The sequence below is a fragment of the Bufo bufo genome, chromosome 8, assembly GCF_905171765.1.
Source record: "Bufo bufo chromosome 8, aBufBuf1.1, whole genome shotgun sequence".
Lineage (NCBI taxonomy): Eukaryota > Metazoa > Chordata > Amphibia > Anura > Bufonidae > Bufo > Bufo bufo.
In genome coordinates, this window is record NC_053396.1 from 7,679,059 (window position 1) to 7,703,186 (window position 24,128).

A 24,128-nucleotide genomic window follows, 5' to 3' on the forward strand; every position below is an offset into this window, starting at 1 on the left:
CGATGGATTGCATAGACTGTCAACTATGCGGAATAGCTGGGCTGGTTTGTTGGCTGCTTTTGCAATTTCCTGTAATAGAAAAGAGGACTTTTTCTTGTTGATCATTGCCTGATAATTCTTTTGGTGACGAATTAGGGAGTGTTTATCCTTTGAGCGCTGGTGTTTGCGCCATTGTCGTTCTAGTCTGCGTCCCTCTTTCTTTAGCTCCTTTAAGGAGTTGTCGAACGATCGCACATGATGTAATGGTGTGGAGCGTTTGATGCGTAGGGGAGCAATAAAGTCAAAGGCAGATGATACAAGGCAGTTATATTTATGGACCATGGGGTCGAGGTCTAAGCTGTGTTCTGTTAGTCCATCCAGGTTTAGGTTGTGCTGAAGATGTTGGGGAGATAGAGCTTTCAGAGAACAGTATTTTGTGAGATCTTTTGCTTGGCATTTTAGAGCTGGTCCTGCAAGGGAAAAGTGGATAGTGTGACGGTCTGACCAAACTACAGGATTTATTTCCATCTTGGATATTGATAGTCCTGAATGAAATATGAGGTCCAAGGCATGGCCTCTCTTGTGTGTAGGGAGGTGAACGGCTTGAGAGAAGCCCAGTTCATTCATGGTGAGAAGTAGATCACTCCCTACACTATCTTTCCCTTCCTAAGCACAGCTCTCCCTGACTAACACTGAGCCGAACACGTTTCATCGGCACCCGTTGACGCGTTCCGGCCAGCCAATCACTGTAATATTAGTAACCAAAATTGCTACGGCATTACAGTGAGGGCAGTACTTACCTGCACGTTTCATTGGCTGCTTAGCAGCCAACAAACGTGCGGGGAGGAGACTCGAGCATATCGCTCGCGCACCGCTATGTGCCAAGCATCGAGATGCTCGAGCTGAACTGGTGTTCGGCCGAGCATGCTCGATCAACATTATTAATAAGCTCCTCCCTCTGGGCTGCTCTGTAGTACAGTAATAAATGCCTGCCTCTGGGCTGTTGTGGAGTACAGTAATGAGCTCCCCCCTCTGGGCTGTCCTGTAGTACACTAATAATAAGCTCCTCCCTCTGGGCAGTTCTGTAGTGCAGTGATAAGCTCCCCCCTCTGGACTGTTCTATAGTGCAGTAATAATAATAATAAAAAGCACAAAATGCACTGTTCCTAATTATTCTGCACAACAAGAGTTGAGACATTTTATAAGTTGTAAAGAACTGAAAATGGTAATTTCTTGAATTTGCAGCTTTAAGAGGTCACATTTACTTAACCGCCTCACGTCCGCCCATAGGATATAAACGTCCTATGGGTGGACGTCTATTTCTGACAGCACGTTTTAAAACGTCCTGTCAGAAATAGCAGCTGCACGCTAATCGTGCAGCTGCTAATCGGGTTGCCCGCTGTCAGTGACAGCAGGGCAACCCTAAGACAAGGCAGGGACAGTGCCCAGGTGTCCCTGCCTTCACGATCGCTGCAGACACAGCGCTCACCGAGCTGTGCGCTTCCTGTTCCGGCCCGGCGGTCATGTGACCGCCGTGACCGGAGAGTGCAGGAGCTGTGTGAGGTCTCTCAGAGACCTCGATCAGCCCTGCTGTGAGGCTGTACAGCGCAGGATTGCTGCTGTACAGCCTCTATAGGGGTGCATTTGTCCTGTAACTGGGGCTACTATGTCAGCCCCAGTTACAGGAGAAATCAACAGTGTAAAAAAAAAGAAAAAGTGAAGTAAATGTCCCCCAGAGGTCTTGTATGACCTTATGGGGGACGAAAAGTGTAAAAAAAAATAAAAAAAATAAAGGGTTGAAAAAATAAAATAAAATAAAGTTTCACATGTAAAAAAAAAAAAAAGTTCCCAAGTTAGGAATATAAAAAAAAAATTAAAAATAGAAAAAATAAAGTAAAATAGACATATTTAGTATTGCCGCGTCCGTAAAAACCAGCTCTATAAAAATATCACATGACCTAACCCCTCGGGTGAACACCGTAAAAAAAAAACAAAAAAAACTGTGTCAAAACAAGCAATTTTTGTCACCTTGCATCACAAAAGGTGCAACACCAAGTGATCAAAAACGCGTATGTCCCACAAAATGGTACCAATAAAACCGGCACCTCATCCCGCAAAAAATGAGCCCCTACATAAGAAAATCTCTCAAAAAATAAAAAAAACTATAGCTCTCAGAACATGGACACATTAAAACATAATTTTTTGGTTTCAAAAATGCTATTATTGTGTAAAACTTTAATAAATGAGAAAAAGTATACATATTAGGTATCGCCACGTCCGTAACAATCTGCTCTATAAAAATGTCACTTGACTGAACCCCTCAGATAAACGCTGTAAAAATAAATAAATAGAAACTGTGCTAAAACAACCAATTTTTTGGTCACCTTGCCCCATAAAGTGTTATATTGAATGATCAAAAAATCATATGTACCCAAAAATAGTACTAATAAAACTGGCACCTTATCCCCTAGTTTCCAAAATGGGGTCACTTCTTGGGAGTTTCTACTGTAAGGGTGCATCAGGGGGCTTCAAATGGGACATGGCATCTAAAAACCATGTGGAGTTCCTTTCCTTCTGCGCCCTGCCGTGTGCCCATACAGCAGTTTACGACCACATGTGGGGTGTTTCTGTAAACCGCAGAATCTGGGTAATAAATATTGAGTTTTGTTTGGCTGTTAACCATCGATGTGTTAGAGAAAAAAATTTATTAAAATGGAAAATCTGCCAAAAAAGTGAAATTTAAAAATTTGATCTCCATTTTCCTTTAATTCTTGTGGAACGCCTAAAGGGTTAACAAAGTTTGTAAAATCGGTTTTGAATACCTTGAGGGGTGTAGTTTCTACAATGGGGTCATTTATGGGGGTATCCACTATGTAGGCCCCACAAAGTGACTTCAGACCTGAACTGGTCCTTATAAAGTGGGTTTTGGCAATTTTCTTAAAAATTTGAAGAATTGCTTCTAAACTTCTAAGCCTTCTAACGTCCTAAAAAAATAAAATGACATTTCCAAAATGATGCCAACATAAAGTAGACATATGGGGAATGTTAAATAATAAATATTTTATGAGGTATCACTTTCTGTTTTAAAAGCAGAGAAATTGAAATTTAGAAAATTGCGATTTTTTTTTAAATTTTTGGGTAAATTTGGGATTTTTTCATAAATAAAGGTGAAATATTTTGACTCAAATTTATGACTATCATGAAGTACAATCTGTCACGAGAAAACAATCTCTGAATGACTTGAATAAATAAAGGCGTTCCAAAGTTATTACCACATAAAGTGAGATATGTCCGTTTTGCAAAATTTGGCCTGGTCAGGAAGGGGGCAAAGGGCCCAGATGGGAAGTGGTTAAATCAAAAGGTATTTCATTCAAAAACATCTTTACAGGCCAAGTTCCATACTCACATAGGACCCTTCTCTGATATCACCTTCACCATTCTTACATCCATTGACCTTGTACGTTTTTGGAGAGTTTTTGCTTGAGAATAGCCTCCATGTGGTTTTGATGTGAACTGCCTCCTACCCTCGTAGATATTTTGCTTGAGGAGACTCCAAAGGTTCTCAATAGGGCTGAGGTCAGGGATGATGGCCACACCATGGGTTTCTCTCCTTTTATGCCCATAGCAGCCAGTGTGTCGCGGATGGTGTTGCAGAAAGCTAGAACTTATAAATAAACATCCGACTGGCTTGATCACAAACTAAGGAGCATATGGGTGAGCCCTATAAAACCCCTACTGCTATGCCCATGCAAAGGTCTTTATGGTAGACGATTGCATGCCCAGTAATAGGGTGTCTGGCTCCCTCTAACCAATGGCGCCATTCCTTAAAAGCTAATTTGATGGCCAACAACTCCCTATCTCCCACATCGTAATTTCTCTCTGCAGAGGAGAGTTTCCTTGAGAAAAAGGCACACGGTCGCCATTTGGCCGGAGAGAGACCCTGAGATAAGACCGCACCCACCTCAGAAGCATCCACCTCAACAATAAAAGGTAGAGAGACATCAGGTTGTACCAAAATGGGAGCGGAAGCAAAACTTTTTGATAGTAAAAAAGGCTTTAAGCGCATCTACCGACCAAGAAGAAAAATCCACCCCCTTTTTAGTCATATCAGTGAGTGGCTTAACAACAGAGGAATAATTCAAAATTAACTTTCTGTAATAATTGGCAAAACCCCAAAACCGTATCAGCGCCTTCTGATTCTCAGGAAGCTCCCCAATCAAGCACAGCGCGGACCTTCTCAGGGTCCATGCGAAAACCAGAAGCGGTGAGAAGAAAACCAAGAAATTGAATCTCCGGAACCGCAAACACACATTTTTCCAGTTTAGCGTACAATTTATTATCCAGCAGAATCAGCAAGACCTGACGTAGGTGGTCCCGATGAGTCTTGAAATCAGGAGAAAAAAATCTAAATGTCATCTAGATACACCAGTACAAAATTCCCCATTAAATGATAAAAAATGCTGTTCACAAAATGTTGGAAGACGAACCAAAGGGCATAACCAAATTCTCGAAATGACCCTCAGGGGTATTGAAGGCCGTCTTCCATTCGTCCCCTTCCCTGACCCTGACTAGGTTGTATGCCCCTCTTAAATCCAACTTAGAAAAAACCTTAGCCCCAACAATCTGGTTAAACAGGTCCGGGATCAGAGGAAGCGGATATGGGTCACAAATCGCGATACGGTTCAGCTCCCTGAAATCCAGACAAGGTCTTAAAGAACCATCTTTTTTCTTAACAAAAAAAAACAAAACAGCGGCAGCAGGTGACTTCGAGGGTCGTATGTGTCCCTTTCTCAGGCTCTCAGAGATATAAGTACGCATAGCGACCCTTTCAGGTTGGGAGAGATTGTATAAACATGATTTTGGCAGTTTGGTGCCTGGGATGAGATTAATAGGGCAATCGTACTCCTGGTGAGGGGGCAACTCCTGGACACCACTCTCGGAAAACACATCCGAAAATTCAGAGAGAAAAGATGGCACAGTCTTGGTAGAAGCCTCTGAAAGAGACGCCGTGAGGCAATTCTCTCTGCAAAACTCACTCCAACCATTTATTTGCCTTGCTTGCCAATCAATGGTGGGGTTATGTTTAGTGAGCCAGGGTAGCCCCAACACTAGAGGAGTAGGTAATCCGCTTAAGACAAAACATGACATATCCTCAACATGAGCGTCACCCACAGTCAAACGGATATTGTGAACTATGCCCTTTAACGATCTTTGAGAACGTGGAGCGGAATAGATAGCAAAAACAGGTGTATCCTTTTCCAAAGTACATACCTGGAAACCATGCGTTATTGCAAATTGATTATCAATGAGATTGACAGCTGCTCCACTATCCACAAAAATCTCACAAACAATGTTCTTGCTGTCTAGCGCCACCCTGGCAGATAGGAGAAAACAGGAACTACAAGCAAACGGCAAACCTTCAATTTCCGCATCAACCTTGCCAATAGTAGCAAATGGAAAGTTTTTAGAGGTTTTTTTCTTTTTGTTTTTCTTTTATTACCCTCAGAAAACTCCATGAATCTCCTAGAGGGGCAAACATTAGCCAAATGATTTATACCCCCACAACAGAAGCAAACCTTCCTCTACTATCAGAGGCAAGCAAACCCAGCTGCATGGCCTCCTCCTCAGAGGGGATTGAGAGAGACTGAGACCCCTGCGCACTGAAAGAGACAGCCCCACAGTCCTTGGACTGAATATGACAGGAAGGAGTAGTCTCCTCTCTCTCTCTAAGATGCCTGTCAATACGAACAGCTAGAGACATGGCAGATTCTAACGAGGCTGATCTCTCATGAAAAGCAAATGCATCTTTCAATCTTTCCGAAAGACCATGGCAAAATTGACTTTGGAGTGCAGCATCATTCCAACCAGTATCAGCTGCCCATCTCCGAAATTCTGAACAATATATCTCTGCGGACTGTTTACCCTGGCATAAAAGACGCAGTTAAGATTCAGCCAGAGCAATACGATCCGGGTCATCATATATCTGCCCCAGGGCTACAAAAAAATTCATCCACCGATCGGAGGGGCCGTGCCCCTACCGGCAGCGAAAAGGCCTAAGACTGAGCGTTATCCCTGAGCAGCGAGATGATGATCCCCACCCTCTGCTCCTCATCACCAGAGGAATGGGAAAGTAGGCGAAAATGGAGTTTGGAAGCCTCTCTAAAGCGAACTAAATTCTCACTACCCCCGGAGAACGTATCCGGAAGCGAGATCTTAGGCTCGGAACAAACTTTATGAACGCCAGCAGAATCGGTCACCTGAAATTGAGACACAGTTTTACAGAGATCTGCTACCTCCAGCGAAAGACCTTGCATGCGGTCAATCAAGGCTGAAACCGGATCCATGCTTAAGACGGTTAAGGCGGTTTGTAATGTCGCGGATGGTGTTGCAGAAAGCTGGAACTTATAAATAAACATCCGACTGGCTTGATCACAAACTAAGGAGCATATGGGTGAGCCCTATAAAACCCCTAGAGCTCTCCCTGACTGCTATGCCCATGCAAAGGTCTTTATGGTAGACGATTGCATGCCCACGTACCTTATACTGTGTGACACCTGAAAACCCTATAATAGTGAGGGGACACGACCACCGGCTCCCTGCACTTAATACGGACAGAGTCAGGGTCACCTAGAATCAAGCCAGCAAGGAAACACAAATAAAGGAAAAGGACTTATCTGAGGAATCAGCAGTAGCAGCCTCCAACAGTGAGCAACTCATCCAGGAAGAAGTATAAACCGCAAAGTGAGGCAGTATGGGAGGGAATATAAAGGGAGACAATTAGTGTAAATAGGTGACAGCTGGGAGAAGGAAAGGAGATGACAAAGTGAAACCAAAACAAAGAACCTCATGCAAGAGGTAGAGAAGAACGTCTAACAGACATTCTCACAGAACTGGCGGTGACACAGTGACTTAGAGGTCTTCTTTGCAGTATGAGATGGGGCATTGTCAGGATGAAGATTAATTTTGAAGTGGTCAGTAAAAATCTCTATATACTTTGCCGAGGTCATTTTCACACTCTCAGGGACCCTAAAGGGCCTTACCAGCTCTATCCTCATGATTCCAGCCAAGACATGACTCCGCCACCTCTTTCCTGGCATCGCAGCCTTGTTGGGACATGGTGGCCATCCACCAACCATCCACTACTCCATCCATCTGGGCCATCCAGGGTTGCACGGCCCTCATCAGTAAACTAGACTGAAAATGAGTCTTCATGTATGTCTGGGCCCTCTGCAACCGTTCTGCTTGTGAGCACTAGAGGGTGGCTGAATAGTAGGTTTATGCACAACTGCAGCCTCTGGTGGGTCATACACCTTGAGGTCCACCGGACTCCAGAGGCTTCATGTACCTGTTTGCTGCTTTGTATTGGCATTTTAGCATCTGCTCTCTTAATACAATGAATTTGTTTGGCAGAAACCTTTTGCATAATAATTTGGAACGCGGTGTAAAAATATGGACATCACTAAACAAAACGCACCAGAACTCCATTGCGAATTGCATCAAATATCTGGATAACATGGCAAGCGCCATTTTTATACAAATTACTGGTATTACAGTAGGCTGGTACCAGTGACATCACTATATTACATGAGGCTGGTACCGGTGACATCACTATATTACAGGAGGCTGGTAACGGGGACATCACTATATTACAGAAGTCTGGAACCAGTGACATCACTAGATAACAGGAGGCTGGTACTGGTGACATCACTATATTACAGTAGGCCTGTACTGGTGACACCACTATATTACAAAAGGCTGGAACCAGTGACATCGCTACATTACAGGAGGCTGGTACTGGTGACATCACTACATTACAGGAGGTCGGTACTGGTGACATCACTACATTACAGGAGTCGGTACTGGTGACATCACTATATTACAGAAGGCTGAAATCAGTGACATCACTACATTACAGTAGGCTAGTACCAGTGACATCATTATATTACAGAAGGCTGGAACCAGTGACATCACTACATTACAGAAGGCCTGTATCGTGGTCCCATGTGGGATAGGAAAAGTAGGAGCGCACCATGTACCACAAATAAATATGGATACTGTGACTGCGAGCAATACTGTTTGGGTGATGGTAAATTGGAGGGGGGGGGGAATCGGGTACTGAATGTGGGGGGGGGGGGCTGTGGCCAGTTATTATTGGGGGTAAATGAAAGGATGTTAGGTGAGAAGAAAAACAGACTCTGATGTGAAGCTTAGAAGATACTGAGTATTTCTTGTGTGGATATTGGATCTGAATCATGAAGGTCGATGGTTTTGAGAAACAATTCCTCTCTGGGTGCAGAGACTGAAGCCGGTACACCCCAAACATCGCCCCTTTTTCTGAGAGCTTGTAATCAGGGCGGGATTCTTGTATTCTTGTTGTTATAGCACCTTTAGTGGAATCATTATTGTGTGCTTGCAGGACGTGTCTGGACACACTGGGGTCATGCATGAATAGATGTACGCCCATTTGTGGTCTATATCTGTCGTAGATACGGTCCCAAGGGGGATTTGCAGCAGAATATGCGACTTCTTCCCTATCCACACCACGTACACCAGTTCTAAAAAAGGGGACACATAGGCGCCTGTCTCATTTATTTTTTTTTCTACGTCTTTTTTAAGTGTAGAAAATGATCTAAATCTCCTCCACTAAGGGAGCTGGCGTAGATACAGGCCAGCGGGCGATGCGCCTCTACATAACTTAGACGCATCAAGCGCCGGACAGCGGTGTGCCGACGGCAGATGGCTATTAGACAGATCGATCTGCTGCCAGCATGCTGAAAGATCGGGACTGCCTGATGAACGGGCGTTTGCTCATTCATCGGGCATTTAGAGGCAGCATTAGACTGCCAGATTATCAGTGACCAGCGCTCATATACCCTTAAGGCCCCTTTATCATGAGCGTGACGGATTGGCTCCGGATGCGTTCAGTGAAACTCGCACCATTTTGCAAGCAAGTTCTGTCAGTTTTATCTGCGATTGCGTTTTTTTCCACGCGAGTGCAATGCGTTTTGATGCGTTCTTCACGCACGTGATAAAAAACGGAATGTTTACAAACAACATCTCCTAGCAACCATCAGTGAAAAACGCATCGTATCTGCACTTGCTTGCGGATGCGATGCGTTTTTCACTGAAGCCCCATTCACTTTTATGGGGCCAGGGCTGCGTGAAAAACGCAGAATATAGAACATGATGCGTTTTTCACGCAACGCAGAACTGATGCGTCAAGAAAAAAACGCTCATGTACACAGACCCATTGAAATAAATGGGTCAGGATTCAGTGCGGGTGCAATGCGTTCACGTCACGCTTTGCACTCGTTTGTGTGAAAGGGGCTAAGTGAGGGCCCATAGCTTAGCAGTTGCAATCTTCCAGAAGGCACATGCTCTTGGCGGTTTCACTCACAGAGAGTCAAGCTGCCGTATTAGGCACAACCGCCATACGGACGAGCCAGTGTGTCAGTGACTTGCAGGAATGCCTAGGCTCCTTTCATTGTCATGATCCCGGGGGACCTAGAGTTCAGGCCCCCACCATCAATAGAAATGGCTTGTCCTAACGAGGTATCTGGATGATTCCGCTTTCCCACTGAAAATGTAGGGTCAAACCGAGCATGCATGTTTATGGGGCGCTTCTTCGGCTGACATCTATTGAACCTGTATGTCCGGAAAATCTTTCTTTATCATTTATAGGGTCCTGGCAACCATAATACACAGGAGTTACCTACACATCCTATAGAGAGCTGCAAGGGGGAAAATCCACAGCAATTCTGCAACAAATCCCCATATTTTGTGTCAGATTAGATTGTGGTGTATACTTCCAGTCCATGTGGACTCGCCCTTTACAGCAGCTAATGCAGTGTCCTCCAGGATAGCCCCACTTGTAGATTTAGGCATTAAAGTGCAAATTACATTTAGCATAAAACAGTTGCCAGAGATTGGGAGGACCTTGGAGATGGTTGATGTTTGTCCTCTGCACACACAACAGATACTGGAAGAAGAGGCGGAAGGAACAAGGCCAGAACCAGCAAATTATTACTTACTTCCCTGAACGAGGCGTTTTACAGGTTGAACTTTCATGCTTTGGAAAAGCTAAATGTCACCACACCCTACTTCTCATCTGAAGGGCCAGATATTCAGGTTTCTTGATTTCGGGATGGAAGCCAAAATCAGGAGTGGATCATAAATGGTAAAAGGTTTTACGGGCAGATGTAAAGTCTCCATTTTTCCGAAACAAACTCACCAAACAGATCTGAAAGCTCCAAGAGCCGGTTACTACAGCGGACACATCCGTACATAAGAGCTGCCGTGATCATGAAGAAACGTAAGTATTATAATAAGTTCACGAGAGATGGATACATTCAGTTACAGAATGACAAAATAATTTCTATAAAAGCAATTAGAAAAATCTGTAATTTTTATCACTTACTGTATCTTCCTAGAATATCTTTTGTTATGTTTTACTGTAAATGTGTCTATTCCTTCCATGTGGTTTTATAATAATATTTATATTCATAAAATGGATTTGTATTTGGATTATTCTTATTTATTATAGGGTTTTTTTTCTACTCTGAGAATATTGTTTCTATCGGTCATTGATTGTCCTTAACCCTTTCATGACCAAGGGTCATTGATGCCCCAGTGTCCAGGTCAAAGTTTACAAATCTGACACATGCGTCCCTTTATGTGGTAATTGCGTTGGAACACTTTCATTTATCCGGGCCATTCTGAGTGACACATTGTACTTCATGATAGTCATAAATTTGAGTCAATATATTTAAATTTCTCTGCTTCTAAAACAGAAAGTCATACCTAATAAAATATTTATTACTTAACATTCCCCATATGTCTACTTAATGTTGGCATCATTTTGGAAATGTCATTTTATTTTTTTAGGACGTTAGAAGGCTTAGAAGTTTAGAAGCAATTCTTAAAATTTTTAAGAAAATTTCCAAAACCCACTTTTTAGGGACCAGTTCAGGTCTGAAGTCACTTTGTGGGGCTTACATAGTGAAAAAAAAACCCCATAAATGACCCCATTGTAGAAACTACACCCCTCAAGTTACTCAAAACTGATTTTACTAACTTTGTTAACCCTTTAGGTGTTCCACAAGAATTAAAGGAAATTGGAGATGAAATTTCTAAATTTCACTTTTTTGCCAGATTTTCCATTTTATAAAAAAATATTCTTCAACACATTAAGGGTTAACAGCCAAACAAAACTCAATATTTATTACCCTGATTCTGCGATTTGCAGAAACACCCCACATGTGGTCGTAAACTGATGTAAGGGCGCAGAAGGAAAGGAACGCCGTATGGTTTTTGGAAGGCAGATTTTGCTAAACTAGTTTTAGATGCCATGTCCCATTTAAAGCCCCCCTGATGCACCCATACAGTAGAAACTCCCAAAAAGTGACCCTATTTTGGAAACTAAGGGATAAGGCGCCAGTTTTATCTGTATTATTTTGGGGTACATATGATTTTTAATTGCTCTATATTAAGTTTTTTGTGAGGCAAGTTAACTGAAAAATGGCACCGTTTTTTATATTTATTTTTTTACAAGATTCATCTGACAGGGTAGATTATGTGCTATTTTTATAGAGCAGGTTGTTATGGACGCAATCATATCAAATATGTCTACTTTCTTTGTTTGTTTGTTTTAGTTTTACATAATAAAGCAATTTTGAAAAATAAATTATGTTTTGTGTGTCCATTTTCTGAACGCCATATGTTTTTTATTTTTCTGCCGATCGTCTTGTGCAGGGGCTCGTTTTTTGCAGAAAGAGTTGAGGTTTTTATTGGTACACATTTTTGGGTACATAGGATTTTTTGATCATACATTATTACACTTTATGGGGCAAGGTGACCAAAAAATTGGCTGTTTTGGAACAGTTTTTATTTATTTATTTTTACAGCGTTTATCTGAGGGGTTAGCTCATGTGACACTTTTATAGAGCAGATCGTTACGGACGTGGCAATACCTAATATGTATACTTTTTCTTATTTATTTAAGTTTTACACAATAATAGCATTTCTGAAACCAAAAAAATTATGTTTTAGTGTCTCCATAGTCTGAGAGCCATAGCTTTTTAATTTTTTGGGCGATTGTCTTAAATAGTGTATCAATTTTTGTGGGATGAGGCGACGGTTTGATTGGTACTATTTTGGGGGTCATAAGCCTTTTTTATCGCTTGCTGTTGCACTTTTTGTGATGTAAGGTGACAAAAATGGCTTTTTTGGCACTGTTGTTTTAAAAAAAAAAAATTTATGGTGTTCATCTGAGGGGTTAGGTCATGTGATATTTTTATCGAGCAGGTTATTACGGATGCGGTGATACCTAATATGTACACTTTTTTTATTTATTTTACTTTAACACAATAATAGCATATTTGAAATAAAAAAATTGTTTTAGTGTCTCAATGTTCTAAGAACTATAGTTTTTTTTATTTTTTTTTTGCGATTTTATTATGTAGGGTCTAATTTTTTGTGGGATCAGGTGACGGTTTTATTGGTACCATTTGGTTTGATATACACCTTTTTGATCGCTTGGTGTTGCACTTTTTGTGATGTAAGGTGACAAAAATGGCTTTTTTTACAGAGTTTTTTCTAATTTTTTTTATGGTGTTTATCGGTGTTTATTTTTTATTTTATTTTTTATAGGAAAAGGCAATTTTTTTTTTAAATTTAACATTTTTATTTATTTATTTATTTTTACTTTTATAATTTGCACTTTTTTTTATCAAGTCCCTCTTGGATCTTGAAGATCCAGTGGGGCTGATGGCTGTACTATACTTTGCAATGCTCTTGCATTGCAAAGTATAATACAATCAGATGCCCTGTAGGTGGCAACACTGGACGCTTTTGCAAAGCGTCCGGTTGCCATGGCAACCATCGGGCGCTGCCATCGCAGGGTGGCAGCCCCGATGGTGGAGAGAGGGAGCCCCCTCCCTTTATTAACCCCATGGATGCTGCTGCCGCGGCATCTATGGGGTGACAGCAGAGTGTCAGCATAGAGCTGACACTCTCTGCTGATGGCGGCAGCTCAGGAATGGAGCTGCCGCCATCACACACAGCAGGGGGACCGCATCGGAGGCAGCCTTGAAAAGGGGGGCGGGGGGGTTCGGGGGGTACGGCCAGCATTGAGGGGCAGCGCAAATGGGGGCAGGAGGAATGTATGGGGCGGGGAGGGGGCGGACTGCATTAAGGCACTGGGCAGGCTGCATGAATGTGGATGGTGTCACGGATGAACCGCGAGAAACCGCAAGATATCCTGAAATAAAACGCAGTCAATCGATTTTTTGATTGTCCCATCCAGGAATTACAGATTCAATTCCTGATGCCCAGCACATAACGCAATAAAGATAAATTGAATTCCTGTAATTACAAGCGTTCTCTTAACGTAATTACAGCTAGTCTCCTTAATTAACCCTACACAAAGAACCTCCTTGCTGCAGAAATCTCACAGCTAGGTGCGAACCGACACCTGACAAGAAAATTTGGGCTGTCACTGATAGAGGGCTTGTAAGCAGCCTGAGTCAGACTTTCTGGCACCAATGGAAAATGAAAATGTCATATGATTTTTACCCCTTTGTACGAATATCATAGGTAGGATAGATATGTAGCTTATATCATTTTGTTGGTCAGGATCCGCTGAGTATTCTGATATAAAACCTATACCGCTGGGATAAGCAACATCCAGGTTATTAAACTTCTCAGTAACCGAATATGATATAATTCTCATGTATAGTGTCAATGAGATCGATATTTTTGGAGGATTTGTCATTATTAGTTGTGTGCGACGGACGTGTGCTGAGATATGAAAATGTCATATTTTTGGGACTTGAACTTCCCTCCGAATAACAGCACCCAGCCCAGGGGCCGAGCCTGAGATCCCGCCCCAACAGCTGGACCCTTCATAAGGCCATGAGCGAAATCTAATGGGAGTCCTCCCTTGTGTAATATCACCACGAGGACCAAGGTGGGCTGGCAGCCATATTTACCGGACTTTTTATTCCAGAACAAACGGACTTTCTTGGACTTTCCACAAAGGACATTCTTCTTCTGACACTAAGTATTCCCTTTCATCTGTTTTCCCTTTTTATCCTTCCTTATAATTGTTATTTTTAATAATTTCTGTATATGTTAATCATTTGTATTGCATGTAAAATAAATGACGTTAAAGTCATTTTCTTCAGCCTCATACCTGCACTGAGCACCGCAGAACGAATCCTAGCCGTTTCTGAAGAGTCGCTACCCGGATAGTGTTTAGTTAAGGGTTTCCCTTGCCCTGTTACAAGGAATAGTGGCAGTCTACCTACATAGTGCGTAGTGGATGTTTTCTGTAGTCCGCACGCTCCCTCCTAGCCTGTCTGCTGCCCAAATTTCGGTGGTTTCAGTTCACGATCGCATCCCCACAGTGGACGATCTGCGGTCTGAAACGTATTGGAAGGCATTGAGCGGTCAGGCCACTAGGGGGCGTGTGATAGCAGGGGCAGCACGTGTAACAGTGCTGGCCGCTCTTTGTGACAGTGGTGGCAGCGGTGGGATCTGTGTTGTGCTCAAAGCATCTAGACAGTGTTGAACTAATTTAACCCTGTCAGAACCGAACAAATTTGGTTGTGTTGTGGCTGAGTGCAATACTTTTATTTACATATACAGAGGGACGGTGTAGCCCAGTAACCCTTCCCAAAACCTTGTTTTCTTTATCTGTCTTTTATTTGACGTGAAAATGTCCGTGGATTACAAGAAAATGAATGTATTAGATCTGGAAAATCTGTGTCAAATTCGACGCATTGAAATCGGCCGCAAGACAAGGGCCGACCTGATAAAAGACTTGTTCAGATGGGATACCCAGCAACTGCGGGGGCTGGATGTGTCCACTGTGGAGGGCGCAAACCCATCTGTCTTAAGTCCGGGGGAACCGGAGACTGCAACTCCTGACGACAGTGAGAGGGAACATCCTGCGGGCCCTGTTACACCCTCTGCGTGGGAGGACGTCAGTACGGACCCTGGTGTAAGAGTTTATCCAAGTACTTGCCTGGAACCAACCAGTACGGGACTGTCCACGTGTACGGATCCTATGATGCAGCAGGCCCTCCAAAAGTTAATGGACACTGACCCGGTAAAATACCTGCAGTACATGGCGGAGGAACGCCGAGCTGAGAGGGAGGCCGCTGCTGCAGAAAGCCAACGTCGGCATGAACTGAGCATGGCCAGAGTACACCAACCCAGCCGAAGCTCATCACCCAACTTTCCTGCGGAAGGAGCAGCATCACATGTGAGTGCAAAATTTAAATTTGCTCCCATTGAAAAGGACAGTGACATAGACTTGTTTTTGAGATCCTTTGAGAAAGCCTGCCGTCAGTACCGTCTGTCCCAAGACCAGTGGGCCAGACACCTGACACCCTTGCTGCGCTACAAAGCGCTTGATGCTTTTGCGGACTTACCTATGGAACAGGATAATGATTATACTGCAATCAAAAATGCCATCATTGCCAAGTATCAGATGACCCCTGAGGTCTATCGTAAAAAGTTTAGGTCCTTGCAGAAGAAGCATAGGGACTCTTATCCGGATGTGGTCAGCAGTTTACTCACCACATTCCGCCAGTGGACTCTAGGCCTCACGAACGGGTCTTATGACATCTTAGAGGACTTAATGGTACTAGACCAGTTTCTGTGTATTTGCCCTGCTGATGTAAGACAATTTGTGCTGGAAAGGAAGCCTGCCTCAGCGACCGCTGCAGCCGAGCTCGCCGAGACCTTTGTGACAACCCGTGTGCCCGATACGCGCAGATCTGCACCATCTAGCTGGAGAGGAGGTCAGCCGAATACACGGGCAGACCCTCCTGCGCCTGTGAGCCGTCAACCACAGAGGACACCAAGTGCAGCTGCTGCTTCCAGACCTGGGCCGCCGGAAGGGGTCACCTGTCACTACTGCCACAGAACCGGACACATGAAGTTCAACTGTCCTGAGCGGAGGCAGACATCATCAGCACATGGACCACCTGTACCTCGCCCACGGCAGACACAGCCAGGATCTACCTCAAATGCCTTTTTCGCCGGTGGGGAAGAGATCCACCCCATCTCTAGCAATCACCAGCTTGTCACCGGTTTCCGGGACACCGGAGCGGATGTCACTCTGGTGCAAGCGCACCTTGTCCCACCAGCGGACATCATTCCGGATAGATATCTTACCCTCACTGGAGTGGGGGGCACTCTTTCTCACATTCCCCAGGCCCGGGTGTCCCTCGACTGGGGGGTGGGGGTTCAAGAGAAGGTGGTTGGGATCCTGGACCAGCTACCGGCCCTGTTTTGTTGGGGACTGACTTGGGCAAGCTCGTGTCCTATTATGAACCTGCCACAAACCCCTCGGAATACCTGGAAGGAGTAGGACACCCTGCCCACACCCAGGTACTTTGCCCACGGGGCCAAGAGCAAGGGGGAGGGGGATTAAAGGTGCCCAGTCCAGGGGTACCCGAGGTTAATGTACAACCTGTTATGCATGATGTACCTGTTAATGTCACCCCTGCAGGGGAAGATGATGAAAATGCCAAAATGTGCCATTCTGAAATTGTACCTGTTTTAGCAGTGACTCGCAGCCGCGCTGCTCAGAACTTGAGCTCAGAACAGGTGGAGGAGGTTCCGGCCTTCTCCTCCTCTCCTCTGACCACCGGGATTGTAACTCTCAGCTGCAGACCTCATATGCCACAGGGCAGCTGGCTGAAGCAGATAGTGCTGCCTTCGTGCAAGCGCTACAGACCGACCCTAGCCTCGAGACACTCAGAAGACAGGATTCTGAGCCTCTCGCAGACGGGGCGGCCTTCAAGGTGTATTGGGATGGTGGGAAGTTGTACAGTGAGCCAGTACAACCCACCGAAAGTGAAACGAGTATGAGTACCAGGTTGCTTGTGGTCCCTAGTGCATTCCGGGGGCATGTACTGAAGTCCGCACATGACATCCCCCTGGCAGGGCACTTAGGGATTCGCAGGACACTTGATCGTATTCGGGGACAGTTCTACTGGCCTCGGATGCAGATAGATGTGACGAACTACTGCCGCTCATGTACTGTTTGCCAAAAAGTAAAAAGGGCTGGGAATCCCCTCAGGGCCCCGTTGTGTCCACTGCCAATCATAAGTGAGCCATTTCACCGAGTGGAGGTTGACATAATTGGACCGCTGCCAACTCCCAGCAGCAGTGGCAAAAGGTACATCCTGACGGTAGTGGATTTCGCCACACGCTACCCAGACACCGTGGCGCTCTCCTCCCTGAGAGCAAACAAGGTAGCGGATGCACTACTTACCATTTTCTCACGAGTAGGGTTCCCGGCGGAGATGCTCTCGGATCAGGGACCCCAATTTATGTCTGACCTCATGGAGGGTCTGTGTGCAAAGATACGGATGACGCACATTGCCTCCAGCCCATACCACCCGCAGACCAATGGCCTTTGTGAGCGATTTAACGGGGCGTTGAAGCAAATGCTGTCAACGTTCGCTGAATCGCAGGGTGGGGACTGGGAGCCATACCTGCCTCATCTGTTGTTTGCCTACCGAGAGGTGCCGCAGGAGTCCACCGGGTTCTCCCCGTTTGAACTCCTGTATGGTAGGAACGTCCGGGGACCCATACAATTGATGCGGGAGACGTGGGAAGGCAAGGGTGACCCCACAGATGTCTCCGTGGTCGAATATGTCCTCAAGTTCAGGGACAAAATGGAATCCCTCACTGCGATGGTGACAGAAAACATGGCCCAGGCTCAGGCCAAGCAAAAGAGGTGGTACGACCGCACTGCTGGAGAGCGGTCATTCGAGATAGGGGACAAGGTGTATGCCCTGCGTCCCGTAAGGCAGAACAAGTTACAGGCCGCTTGGGAGGGACCATACACCATAGTGCAGCGGTTAAACCCCCTGACGTACTTAGTGAACATGGGAGGTAGGAAACAGAAGAGCTTCCATGTCAACATGCTGAAGGCCCACCACGACCGGACCCAGTATGTGCTGCCAGTGTGCAGCCGGTTAGAGCCGGAAGAGGCAGACCCTCTTCTAGATTTGCTGGCTGACATTCAAGAGTCGAACATAAATGTCAACCCGCAACTCTCTCCGTCCCAGAACGAGCAGTTACAGGAGGTGTTGGGCCCGTACCGCCACATTTTCTCAAGTATCCCAGGGCGGACCAGTCTGACAGTTCACCGGGTAGATACCGGAACCCATCCCCCCATCAAGCAATCTGCTTATCGGGTCCCTCCAGAGGTGCAAGCCGACATGCAGAGAGAGGTGAGGGAGATGTTAGAGCTAGGGGTTGTTCAAAAGTCCTGTAGCGCATGGGCAGCGCCGGTTGTCCTGGTCCCCAAAAAGGACAAGACGACTCGGTTCTGCGTGGACTACAGGAAGTTGAACGCCATCACCACTACAGATGCCTACCCCATGCCTCGCATCGATGAGTTGCTAGACAAGCTGGCGGCCGCCAGCTATCTATCAATCATGGATCTGAGCCGGGGGTACTGGCAGATCCCTCTTGCACCTGACGCGAGGCAAAAGTCAGCCTTCATCACCCCATTCGGCCTCTTTGAGTTCACGATGATGCCGTTTGGGATAAAAAATGCACCTGCCACGTTCCAGCGGGCTGTAAACGATCTGCTGGAGGGAATGCAAGAGTTTGCTGCAGCGTACCTGGATGACATTGCGGTGTTCAGCCCCACCTGGGAAGAACATCTCAAACACCTGTCCCAGGTACTAGAGAGGCTGTCCGTGGCCAATTTGACAGTTAAGCCAAGTAAGTGTCAAATCGGCATGACGGAGGTGCAGTACCTAGGTCACCGAGTGGGAGGTCACACCCAAAAATATGACATTTTCATATCTCAGCACACGTCCGTCGCACACAACTAATAATGACAAATTTACGATCCTCCGAAAATATCGATCTCATTGACACTATACATGAGAATTATATCATATTCGGTTACTGAGAAGTTTAATAACCTGGATGTTGCTTATCCCAGCGGTATAGGTTTTATATCAGAATACTCAGCGGATCCTGACCAACAAAATGATATAAGCTACAAATCTATCCTACGTATGATATTCGTACAAAGGGGCTAGACATCTGTCACCAAGACGTGTGGCGTTGCCGCTAACCTGTGCTGACCGGTCTGGCTCCCCATCGCAACGGGATAGCCCGTCTGCATTTTGGTGTTGGCTACCTGCCTTGTGTTGGATAGTAAAGTCGTACTGTTGCAGAGACAGGCTCCATCGTAAGAGCTTGCCATTGGTCCCTGCGGTGCGGTTAAGCCAACTGAGGGGGTTATGGTCAGTAACGATCGTGAAGGAGCGGCCATACAGATATGACTGTAGCTTCTGTAGAGCCCACACAATCGCTAGACACTCCTTTTCAGTGGTGGAATAGGCGACCTCTCAGGGCAGGAGCTTTCGGCTCAGGTACAGAATAGGGTGTTCGCCCCCCTTTTCATCCACCTGGCTGAGGACTGCACCGAGACCGTAGTCTGAGGCATCGGTTTGTACAATAAACCGTCGACGGAAGTCTGGGGCTTGGAGCACAGGGGCACTAGCTAGCGCCTGCTTCAAGGCCCGGAAGGCGTTCTCGCACTCACGTGTCCAACTAAAGTTTTTTGGTTCCTTCTTCCTAGTGGCATCTGTCAGGGGCTTCGCGAGGGTACTGTAGGCTGGAACAAACTTCCTATAGTAGCCAGCAGTCCCCAGAAATGCCTGGACCTGGTTCTTCGTGATAGGCCGAGGCCATGCCAGGATGGCGTCCACCTTTCCCGTGTCAGGTTTCAGGGACTTGAACTTCCCCTCCGAATAACAGCACCCAGCCCAGGGACTGAGCCTGAGATCCCGCCCTAACAGCTGGACCCTTCATAAGGCCATGAGCGAAATCTAATGGGAGTCCTCCCCACCTGAAGAAGCCAGCCACGAGGACCAAGGTGGGCTGGCAGACATATTTACCAAACTTTTTATTCCAGAACAAACGGACTTTCTTGGACTTTCCACAAAGGACATTCTTCTTCTGAAACTAAGTATTCCCTTTCATCGGTTTTCCCTTTTTATTTTACACTGGACTATCCTTCCTTATAATTTTAGTTTTTAATAATTTCTGTATATGTTAATCATTTGTATTGTATGTAAAATAAATGACGTTAAAGTCATTTTCTTCAGCCTCATACCTGCACTGAGCACCGCAGAACGAATCCTAGCCGTTTCTGAAGAGTCGCTACCCGGATAGTGTTTAGTTAAGGGTTTCCCTTGCCCTGTTACAAGGGATGGTGGCAGTCTACCTACATAGTGCGTAGTGTATGTTTTCTGTAGTCCGCACGCTTCCTCCTAGCCTGTCTGCTGCCCAAATTCCGGTGGTCTCAGTTCACGATCGCATCCCCACAGTGGACGATCTGCGGTCTGAAACGTATTGGAAGGCATTGAGCGGTCAGGCCACTAGGGGACGTGTGATAGCAGGGGCAGCACGTGTAACAGTGCTGGCCGCTCTTTGTGACAGATGGGAGCGGGGGGCACTTCATAAGGGGCAGGCGGGGACAAGGGGGGGCTTGGAGACGCACAGATTGGGGGGGCACGAGGACACTATCTGATTTCAGGCTCTGATCTGCAGAGCGCAGATCAGACCCTGAAACCGGCATTTTTTCACTGCCGCGATCCGATTATTTACTCTGCACAGACTAACCAATCGGATCGATTGCCGGCAAGGGGCCACTCTGATTGGTCCCTTGGCATTACTGAACTGTATGCTGTCCGTGACAGCAGCAGGACAGGGGCAAAAGCTTTAATCCAAGCGCTTTGCAGCTCTTGGATTAAAGAGCTGGCTTGACGTTTATACACGTGGTAGCTACACGGGGCATGTGCAAATATCACGTATATAAACGGATTGCAGTCGGGAAGGGGTTAAAAAAAAATGCCCCACTTTCTGAACTGGCCTCGATTAGGTAAGAGCGGGTAATTTTAAGTGTCAACGGCAGTTAGAGCTGCCCTGGTGCGGCCTGCCAAGTATACTGGCCAGAAAGTAGACGTAGTGTGCATCTATGGAGACTTAAAGGACTATCCCATCGCCTGGTGTGACTATCCGCGGTGGCTGACATGTGGACTCATGAGGTGTCCGTCACCACAAAGTTGCACTATGAACTAATAATTGGGAAAAACTTCCCCGGTTTCCCGGCACTATGGCCTAACCTTTCAATAAGTTCGAAAGGTACTGATACCCAGGAGACAGATGTGACCCTAGCATAGTGGCCCGGCTCAGGGGGGAGACAAGAACCCTGGGAACCTGAGTTGGAAGGGCCAGCGGTAGGGGTGATCGCCACTTAGTGGGGTTGTCTCCCCCTCTTCCAACTAAGTGTGATGGTAGGAGATGTGGAGGACTTGCCGCCGGGTCCGGAGTTGGCAGACCTCAATGTCTCCGGGGATAATTTTGGTACCGCCCAACACCGGGACCCAACCCTATCCCGAGCCTGGAAAAATGTATTAATAGTAGATGGTGAACCACAACAACCAGGGGCAGAGTCGGTGTTCCCCCGTTTTGTGGTTCATCAGGAGATGTTGTACCGGGTAAACCAGCTGTGAGGTGAATCCATTGAACAGCTGGTGGTGCCCCAGGCTTATCGCAAACTCGTGTTAGAGTTAGCCCACCAACATGTTCTCGGGGGTCATCTGGGAATGCAGAAGACACAGGACCGGATACTACAACGGTTTTACTGACCCAGTGTGTTCAGAGAGGTTGAAGAATTCTGTAAATCTTGCCCGACCTGCCAGGCAACTAGCCCCCAACACCTTTTTCGTAGTTCCTTGGTACCTCTCCCGATCATTGAGGTGCCGTTTGAGCGAATCACTATGGACCTCGTAGGCCCAGTACCGAAGTCTGCTAGAGGACACCAACACATCTTCGTCAACCTGGACTATGCCACTCGGTACCCGGAGGCGGTGCCACTGCGACATACATCGGCGAAGCTAATAGCTAAGGAGCTAATGGAGATGTTTTCCCGAGGAGGACTACCTAAAGAGTTTCTGACCGTCCAGGGGACTCCTTTTATGTCCAAGGTCATGAGGGAACTCTGTAAGTTGCTGCATATCATACAGTTATGGATGTCTGTGTATCATCCGCAAACGGACGGTCTGGTAGAAAGGTTTAACAAAACTCTATTAAAAAGGGTGGTGTCTAAAGATGGGAAGGATTGGGACCTTCTGCTGCCCTATCTCATGTTCGCAGTGCGAGAGGTGCCCCAGGCCTCTACTGGGTTCTCGCCCTTCGTATTGCTTTATGGCAGACATCCAAAGAGGCATGGGAACAGCAACCCACTAGGCATAAAAGTGTCAAATAGGTTGTCAAGATGCAACAGCGGATAGAGACCGTTTTACCTCTTGTCAGGGAGCATATGGAGGCCGCTCAGCGAGCCCAGAGTCGGGTCTATAATCGGCAGGCTCGGGTCCGGAACTTTAACCCTGGTGACCGGGTTTTGGTTCTGGTACCGACCGTGCACAGTAAGTTCCTGGCTAGATGGCAGGGGCCCTACGAGGTACTCGAGAAAGTTGGAGAGGGAAATTACAAGGTACACCAGCCGGGGCGGCGGAAGCCGGAGCAGGTTTACCATGTTAATTTACTTAAACCTTGGAAAGACAGGGAGACCTGTACAGAAGACAGCCCGCGGCCGGGTTTTCTAGGGGAAGAGGTTCTTGTCTGATACAAGAGAGGCGGCTGCCACAGTAAAAATTGCTGACAGCCTCTCCTCTAAACAGGCTCAGGAGACCAGGGAGTTCGTTAGTCGGAACACGGATGTGTTCTCGGACCTCCCTGGACGCACTTCCATAATCCAGCATGACATTGTCACTGAGCCTCAGGCAAAAGTCCGATTAAAGCCATACCGGGTACACGAGGCTCGGCGACAAGCCATATCGGAGGAGGTGCCGCTAATGCTGCAGCTAGACTTCATCGAGGAGTCTAAAAGTGAGTGGGCCAGTCCGATAGTATTAATACCCAAGCCGGACGGGACGTTACGGTTTTGGAATGATTTTCGTAAGCTGAACGAAATATCTAAATTCGATGCATATCCCATACCTCGGGTGGATGAACTTATTGAAAGGTTAGGACAAGCCCGGTATTTTTCTGTTTTGGACCTCACCAAAGGGTACATAGGGAGAGTTATGTCCCTCTATACTGTGCCCCCAAATACTATCCTGCAGAGACAGTCCCCCTGAAAATACTGGTACCACACAGTGTGCCAGCTACACCACCCACTGCGCTGTGCATTATATAGAGAACAGCTCGGATACACCTCCTACTGCGCTGTGCATTATATAGAGAACAGCTCAGATACACTTGACACTGCGCTGTGCATTATATAGAGAACAGCTCGGATACACCTCCCACTGCACTGTGCATTATATAGAGAGCAGCTCGGATACACCTCCCACTGCGCTGTGCATTATATAGAGAACAGCTCGGATACACCACCCACTGCGCTGTGCATTATATAGAGAACAGCTCGGATACACCTCCCACTGCACTGTGCATTATATAGAGAGCAGCTCGGATACACCTCCCACTGCACTGTGCATTATATAGAGAACAGCTCGGATACACCACCCACTGCGCTGTGCATTATATAGAGAACAGCTCGGATACACCTCCCACTGCACTGTGTATTATATAGAGAACAGCTCGGATACACCTCCCACTGCACTGTGCATTATATAGAGAGCAGCTCGGATACACCTCCCACTGCGCTGTGCATTATATAGAGAACAGCTCGGATACACCACCCACTGCGCTGTGCATTATATAGAGAACAGCTCGGATACACCACCCACTGCGCTGTGCATTATATAGAGAACAGCTCGGATACACCTCCCACTGCGCTGTGCATTATATAGAGAACAGCTCGGATACACCACCCACTGCGCTGTGCATTATATAGAGAGCAGCTCGGATACACCACCCACTGCGCTGTGCATTATATAGAGAACAGTTCGGATACACCTCCCACTGCGCTGTGCATTATATAGAGAACAGCTCGGATACACCTCCCACTGCGCTGTGCATTATATAGAGAACAGCTCGGATACACCTCCCACTGCACTGCGCATTATACAGAGAACAGCTCGGATACACCTCCCACTGCGCTGTGCATTATACAGAGAACAGCTCGGATACAC

General features: G+C 46.3%; 1 long non-coding RNA gene and 1 pseudogene across 1 annotated transcript in view; one reads left to right on the plus strand and one right to left on the minus strand.

The window, feature by feature from the left end:
* LOC120977365 overlaps positions 1–24,128 on the minus strand; it is a 102,057-nt gene that overhangs the window by 34,406 nt on the left and 43,523 nt on the right. The window lies entirely within an intron of this gene.
* LOC120977360 overlaps positions 10,087–24,128 on the plus strand; it is a 75,620-nt pseudogene continuing 61,578 nt past the window's right edge.